Below are 8,882 nucleotides of genomic sequence, written 5' to 3'. Positions count from 1 at the left end.
AAACTTGCATAGAAACCCTATTTTCTTAAAGGACATTCTTACGCCAGAATGTTGGAGGGAGCATTTGGTATATGTTTTTTCTAAGGGAAGTTCGGTTGCAACAACTGGCGGGGAGTGTTTAAAGGATGGCTCACGCGGTAAAGCCTGCCCAGGTCTTGACCAGCCTTGGTATGGTTGAAAAATGGTGTGCTTCCAGTACGATGGGCGAGGGCCGACGAAGCGGTCCTTGAGTAAAGTGCCAGGACACCTAAGGGAGGATCCTGGAGGGTTTTGACCAGGCGATGCACAGGCTCGCGGTGCCTAGGACATCCATGCGTATGTCGTGGAAGATATGTATGATGATGGACGAAATGATTATCGTAATCTGTTACTAGATCTCGTTGTTGGCTGACCAATGGGTCTCAACGGAGAGTCCAGAGTGATACTTTTTTTTTTTGAGAAATAAGGGATTGGATGGAAATTTTGAGTTATGACATCTGTAACCAATAACTGTTTGCCAATGGATTATTTTATATATTAAAGTTTTAAAGAGAAGTGTGTGCGTATCTGTATTTGAAAGCAAAAGTTAAGAAAGGCATTCAATTATGGGTAGGTGAGTAATTGTCTAGTTCTACCGATTCTAGTGGTTGGGTGGTGGTTAACCCATGGGCCGGATGGGGTTAGGTTGGAATCAGTGGAGTTTTAATAATTAAATTGAAATAACAGGAATACGCTTAGAATTCGAGTAGTTAAATAAAACCCTAAAGAATTTCTCAAATGAGTAGATCAACGGCTGTGCCTGATTTCGGTTAGGAAAAAAGCGTTGATTTTCTCAGATGATTAGATCAACGGCTGTGCCTGATTTCGGTTAGGAAAAAGCGTTGATTTCTTCAAATTAAGTCAGTGATAGTTTTCCTTCTATTTGGTTTAATCAGGTCAAGAATAGTTTAATTTCTTGAGCCCGTTAGAAAATTCGTTAAGAAAATCAAAAAGGTGGAATCGTCCCCGTCTTTCGGGAAAGGAAAATTTTCCCGATTTCGGCTTCGGAATGACCACCATATTAGTCTCGTGCCTGGACATTCGAGGGCAAGGCCCCGAGTGGGAAACCCTGCCCCGCGCAAGAGGAAGCTACTTTCGCTACTAGCAACCGGGAATCCGGTGCGCTGAGGGCACAGAGGGGTCTCACAACTATGAAGTGGCAGGCTATGTCAAAATACCAGTCTTAGAAATGTAGTTAGTACATCACGAAAAGGAAAAGAGAAGGTTGGTGAGCCTCTAGGTATGCCCTACATTTCTGTAAGGCATTCTTATGTTGATGAAGAGTCTAGTGGCTTGGAGCAGAGCCTTGATGATGAGCTTGTGATTCCAACTATTAGAACACCTAGTGTAAGAAAGTCAAGAAGAGCTATAAAAATACCACGTAGTGATCATGGTCAACGTAGGTCAGGGAGATTTTGAAAACACGTTAATATGGTTATGTTTCTCATCATTATGTATATATGGCTAAAGTTGTGCAAGATATTGAACGCACATGTTTTGAAGATGTTGTTGGGAATTTAGATTGGGAGAAAGCCATGGAAGAAGAAATGGCTGCATTGGATTCAAATGAGACTTGGGAATTGGTGCCATTGCCTAAGGACAAGAAGGCTATTGGATGTAAGTGGGTGTACAAAATAAAGCACAACTCAGAGGGAAGTATTAGCAGAGGTATAAAGTAAGATTAGTTGCCAAAGGTTATGCTCAAACTTATAGCATTGATTATGAGAAGACATTCCAGTCCCATTTCCAAGATGGCAACCGTGAGAGCTATTATTGGCGGTGGCTGCATCAAAAGGATGGGTTTTACAACAAATGGATCTTAAGAATGCATTCTTGCATGATGATTTGCAAGAAAAGGTGTATATGGATCGGCCACCAGGATATGAAGATGTGGGTCACCCTGATTTTATATGCAGGTTGTGTAAAGCCTTATATGGCTTGAAATAGGCACCTAGAGCATGGCATGATAAGATAGCACAATATCTTATCACCATTTTTTTTCATGTAGTAGATGTTGATCATTCACTCTATATGTGGAAGAGTGATAGGGGCCTTGTGGTCATTATAATCTATGTTGATGACTTGATTATTGGGGGTGACAATGGAGAGGAAGTTAAGAGTGTGAAATATCTCCTCAAGCAAAAATTTGACGAGAAGGATTTGGGTGAGCTGAGGTGGTACTTCCTTGGCATTGAGGTCATTAGGACGGCCAAGGGTATATGGCTATCACAGAGGTAGTATGCATTGGACATGCTATCCAAATATGGTATAGCTGGTTGTAAGCCAATTTCTATGCCATTAGATTCAAATGGCAAGTTGAGTGCAATTACGGATGAGATTTTTGAGAACCCCACTATGTGCAGGAAGATAGTGGGTAGCTTGACCTACATGACGACTCCATGATGATCAGTAGGCCAGATTTGAACTATATAGTTGGATTGCATAGTCAGCTTATGCAAGTTCCTCGGAAGCCACATTTGGATGGTGTGAGGCGCATATTGCACTATGTGAAGTCTACAGTAGACTATGGTCTCTTTTATGGGGTTGGTACGGAGTTGCAGGTGTTTAGATACACTGATGCAGATTGGGTTGGTAGTATCACAGATAGGAGATCTACCAGTAGATTTATGTTTTCCTTTGGGAGTGGTGTTGTGACTTGGAGCATCAAGAAGCAACCAACAAAGGTAGAGTATAGGGGTGCTACAATGGCAACATGTGAGAGGTAGCTTGGTTGCACAAGCTACTTGGTGATTTGGGGCGGTAGGTTGACAGACATGTTGTCATCTATTTTGACAACCTTAGCAATATACAGTTGGCAAGGAACCCGATTTTTCATGCGCAGACCAAACACATAGAGGTCCACTATCACTATCACTTCATGAGAGAGAGAGAGTCTTAGCATGAGATATTGATATCATGTATTGTTGAGATGTTAAGCTCAACATGAGTTGACACTCATGAGGCGCCCGCATGACCATTCAACATTTATAACACTGGCGGGTTTGGTAGCTGGCGTTTTCATATCTTCGCCAGAGATTCGACAACTGGACTACACCGACTAGTCCATATCTACTCACTCCTCTTAGCGTGTTCACATTATAGACCGCTTGTATATACTCTATTATGTGTGTTAGTCACTTTATCTTCATTGTAGACCTCTTTTGTTGTGTGAAGAAGAAGAAGAATTTTCAGCCTCTCACCTTGTGTGTTCTCTTCTAGGGTTTGTTCGAGTGTGTGTGTGTGCTTGTAAGAGCTCAAGCTCTCTTCTCCCCTGCATCTTTTCATGGTATAAGAGCCTGGTTCATGTTAAGGGCTGAGCAGAAAGCAAGAGAAGCATAGAAGCAGAAGCAGTACAAGGGTAAGAGCTTCATCTACTCTTCCTCCTTTGTGTTGGTTTTACCACACCCTTGTCAGGAGCTCTTCGGGAGGCATCGGCAAATGAACTCTGATTCAAGAGCTTTCTTCACATGGGAGGAGAGCTACAAGGCAACTATATTGTCTATTGGATAAATTTTTCGAGTCGAAAACGCGTTTCGGGCGCGTCTGGACCTCCGTTTTTTAGTTCGCAGGTGTTCACGAGCACTGCATGTAAGAAAGTTATTCTATGCAAAACTTTGTTTTTGGAACTGCAAGAAGGGCGATTGGTTGTGCAACACTGTGTGTGCTGCAAAGAGGTCTCAAAGTTGCCATTAGATGTATGTATGCAAATTGAGGTCACTTGTTGTGACAGTTTGGGTGCAGTATAGTACCACTGCATAGAATACAACAGTTTGTGCATGTCAAGTAAGAGTGTTGTTGCTAGTAAATTTGTGTTGTAGAAAAGATATTGAATGATGGAATAAACCAGATTGTTGTTGCAGAGAAGCTTGACAAGAACAACTTCCATTCTGGGAGGTCTAGATTAACAAATTTCCTGATGGAAAAAGGTTACTGGACATTGAAGGTGAACAAATTGAAGGTGAACATGAGGAGGCACCAGAGATACCAGAGATTAATCCAATTGCTATAGATGTAAAAAAGTTCAAGGATTGGAATCAAGGAGCAAGGAAAGTCATGTATTTGCTTTCTATCAATATACATGGCACTATGATTGGGCATATACAAGATGCCAAGTCACCTAAGGAGGCATGGGACACCTTGGTGAAGCTGTATGAAACCAGCACCAAGACACAAAATATTCAATTGAAGAATGAGTTTCATATTGTGGAGAACAAGAATATGTCTGTGAATGATTATGCTTTGAAGATCAAGGCCATTGTGGAATCCCTTGCATCAATTGGTGTTTCTGTTGATGATGATGATAAGGTGGAAGTGTGTCTAGTCCCAGGCCACAATACAAGGCGTTCAAGATGTCTATTCAGTCTCGAGAGAGCATTCCCAACTTCACAGATTTGGTGTCAATGCTGATCATTGAAGAGAAGGACTTGGGTGAAGATCAACAATTTTCACAAAACAAAAACAATTCAGAGCAGTAGGCCTTCTACACAAGTTTAGGTAAAGGACGAGGTAGAGGACGTGGCCATGGTGGCGGCCGAACAAGTAATCAGAATTATGGTCAACAACAACAACAGTCACAGGATTTACAACATTACAGGTGGAAGAGGGTAGTTTAGATGCAGGGGGAGTCAAAGAGGTCGTGGTAATTGGCAAAGGCAACATAATGATACACGAGGGTGCTTTTATTGTGGTAAGCCGCCTAGACATATGCAGGAAGATTGCTATAAGAAATAGAGTGACATGCAAAATGGAAAAGTACAGCAAAACAACTATGCATCCTTTAGCAGAAATAATGAGGATAATGAGTGGTTGTTTGTTATGCAACATGTGGTTAATGTTGTGTCTGGAAATGATGTAATTGCATGTAAGAATGGTGTATGGTATGTTGATTCAAGTGCTTCAAACCACATGACAAGTCATGGTGAGTGGCTCAAGGAAATGAAGAGTCTTAAAGGACTAGGTTTTGTTGAAATAGGGGATGACACTGCTCATCTGATTACCCATGTTGGAGATGTGCCATTGTCTATGCAGGATGGTAAAGTGAAGTACCTTGCAGATGTACTTCATGTTTCGAATATTACAAAGAATGTGGCTTTTGTTTGCCAGATGATTGAGCAGGGTTTGCAGGTCTAGCTTAACCCTGATTGTGGCTGCTATGTAGAAGACTTTAAAGATAAGTGTAGGTTGGTTGCAAAAGGCAATAGAGTGGGTAGAATATTTACATTGAATATAAATATGCCTGAAGTGAGTGCTGCAATGTTTGCAAATGAGTTCACGAGTTATTGCAGATATAGACATTTAGCATAAGAGAATTGGGCATATAAATGTGCAAAGAATGAATTTTATGCAGACTAAACAAATTGTGACAGGGGTGCCTAAGTTTAAAGTTGAAGGTATGCACAAAGTTTGTGAAGCATGTCAATTTGGAAAGTAAACAAAACATGTATTTCCACATGACAGAAATGTGAGTAAGAATGTACTAGATGTTGTGCATTCAGATATATAGGGTCCTGCGAAGACTATGTGGCTACAGGTACTACGTAACATTCATTGATGACCACATGAGGAAAGTGTGGGTGTACCTCATAAAGGAGAAGAGTGAAGTGTTCACTCATTTTCAAAATTTCAGAGTTATGGCTGAAAACAGACAGGAAAGCATGTGGAGTGCCCAAGGTCAGATAGAGGGGGAGAATACTTCTCCAATGAGTTCCTTGAATTCTTGTGAAAGAATGGCATTCAGAGACAATTTACATATAGATACACTCCGCAACAAAATGGAGTTACTAAGCCGAAAAATTGGCACATTGCAGAGATAGCATGAGCATTGATGGCAAAGAAGAATATGCCATATAGCTATTGGGCTGAGGCTGTGTCTACAACAGTTTATATCATGAACAGGACTTCTACTGCAGCCATACATGATGTAACGCTAGAGGAGAAGTTTATTGGTAAAAAACCTGATTTGTCTCACTTGAAAGTTTTTAGATGTATTGCATATGTGCATGTGCCAAATGAGCTTCGTACTAAGCTGGATCCAAAAGTAGAAAAATGTGTGTTTATTGGGTATTCCCTTGAGCAAAAGGGATATAGATGTTATAATCTTGCTACATGTGAATTGAGGGTAAGCAAGGATGTTGTATTTGATGAGATGAGTAGCTGGTATGCTGCTGAAAAAGATGTTGTTGGGGCTGGAAATGTGGTTGCACAGAACACAAGTTAACAATCACAGTCATTGAGTGGACCAGGAGAGTCCCCATCCAATGGTTCTGTTGATAGACCATGGAGTGGCAGGTTACGTCATAATACCAGCCTTGAAAATGTAGTTGGTACATCACATAAAGGTAATGAGAAAGTGGTTGAGCCCCTTGGTATGCCTGATATTTCTGCAGGGCATTCTCTTGTTGATGGAGATTCTAGTAGCTCGGAGATGAGCCTTGAGGAGCTTGGGATTCCAGCAATGAGGACACCTAGTGTGAAGTAGGCTATGGAAGCCATGAATGCAAAGTTATGAAGACTTGGAAGAGTCAAAAACCCTGTGCAAAGGTTGACTTATGATGGTCATGTGGCACATCACTATGCTTATATGGAAAAAGTTGTGCAGGTTGTAGAATCCACATGTTTTGATGAGGCTATTGGAAATGTGTGTTGGGAAAAAGCTATGGATGGGAAGATGGATGCATTGTATGGAAATGAGACTTAGGATTTGGTGCCACTGCCTAAAGGCAAGAAAGCTATTGGCTGTAAGTGGGTGCATAAGGTGAAACGTAACAGTGATGGTATCATAAGCATGTACAAGGCTAGATTGGTATCCAAAGGATATGCGCAGACACATGGGATTGATTATGAGGAGACATTTGCCTCAATTGCAAAGATGGCAACTATGAGAGTTGTGATTGTGGTGGCTGTAGCTAAAGGCTGTTTTTTACATCAGATGGATGTAAAAAATTCGTTCTTGCATGGTGACCTGTAAGAAGAGGTGTATATCGATCAGCCACCAAGTTTTGAGGATATAGGTCACCCAGAGTATGTGTGTATGCTTCATAAGGCCTTGTATGGGCTAAAGCAAGCTCCATGAGCATGGCATGACAATATTAGTGAGTATCTTGTCACTATTGGTTTTTATATGGCAGATGCAGATCACTCTTTGTATGTGCGCAAGAGTGATATGGGTATTGTGATCATCACCACATATGTAGATGATCTTATTGTTGGGGGTGACAACTTGGATAAGATTAAGCATGTGAAAAGTTAGCACAGAGGAGCATGTAGTTGACATTTTCACAAAAGCCTTAGGAACAAAGAAGCTTTGCAGATTCCTGACGACGCTTGGAGTCCTAGAGATGGAGTTGAGCTTGAGGGGGAGTGTTGAGATGTCAAGCTCAACACATGAGCTGAAACTTATAATATGCCAAGGTGACCGTTTCTGCCACTTACATCACTAGTGTGTTTGGTACCATGCTCATGGATGGGCTAGGAGGGAATAGAATGCCATGAAGGCTTTGGCACAAGATAAAGTCTGGCTATTGCCATGAAAGCAGAATTCCATGAAGGCTTTGGCACAAGATAAAGTCTACCAACCTCTACAAAACCACCGATACCTCCTAAATGACAATGAAGCAAGAGTGCCAATATATGAGGGATATGATAGACTATGCTATGCAAGGCCAATGTGACCCTCCACACAACTTGGTGGAGATTCGAGAATTGATGAATCAGTTGCAAAAGGTCCCAATGCATCAGCCCCATCCATATGGGTGGGCCTAGAGGAGAAGAGCTAAGGAGCCGAAAATAATAGATCTATTATGATGATGCCATTGCCTCGAAATATACAGAGCCTCATCCATTAGCTTTGTCAGCCATGTTCAAGGCTAAGCTTAATTTTCCACAAGCCAAGGTGATAAAAGTGGAGAGGCTAGTTGCTGGAATGGATCCATTATGAACAAATAAGGTTATTTATATTTGAAAGTAGTGGCAATATAAAAAAATCTATTTATAGTCGTTTGTTGGCCACAAGCCAAGGTGATAAAAGTGGAGAGGCTAGTTGCTGGAATGGGTCCATTATGAACAAATAAGGTTATTTATATTTGAAAGTAGTGGCAATATAAAAAAATCTATTTATAGTCGTTTGTTGGCCGATTTTAGATCATTTTTTTTGAACTATTAAGAGTTAAAGTAAAAGGGTTCGATTGCTGGCATAGTGTCCATCGAGCATCAAGTGTTGGCAATTGAACAACCCCATAGTTCACCTCTAACAGATGCTTAGTGGGCTCACCAGGATTGGTAACTACTAATACATCATGAGCTGATGATCTTACATTGTAACAACCTTTTATAATGGGTAGTACCCAAATGAGTGAAGAGGGACAAAATGCTTGTTCATGGGCTAGAAGAGGGAGCTAGTTACTAGAGTAAAGAGAGATAGAAGAGAGACCAACTTACTCTTATTGAGAGGAATTAGAGAGAGAGAGAGAGAGAGAGAGAGAGAGAGAGAGAGAGAGAGAGAGAGAGAGAGAGAGTATTGTGGGCATGTTGCTAGTTTGTTAATGAGACAAGTCTTGTAATGAATAGACCGTGTCTTTACTGAATGGATTCAGGCTATCTGGGTGTGTTGAGTTCTATTTGTGTGACATACATAATATAACTATGCATGTCATGTGTGATATGCACTTTAACGTTGTGAGCTTTCATTTATGCACTATCATGGGCATGCAGTTGAGTATGGTAGTTCATGTAGTTAAGTCTCTCTTGCACTGTGAATAGTAGTAGGCTCTCCTCGTGCTTGTCTAGAAGAAGCCTTTTGGAAAGTTATGTGGCTCATCTGGACTAACCTCTAGAATGTCCCCTGTTCATGCATATTGGTGCTGTGC

Source organism: Cibotium barometz, chromosome 23 (assembly GCF_041138505.1).
Source record: "Cibotium barometz isolate CiBa-2024 chromosome 23, ASM4113850v1, whole genome shotgun sequence".
Lineage (NCBI taxonomy): Eukaryota > Viridiplantae > Streptophyta > Polypodiopsida > Cyatheales > Cibotiaceae > Cibotium > Cibotium barometz.
The sequence above is the reverse complement of the archived record's forward strand: the minus strand, read 5'-3'. Positions refer to the sequence as shown.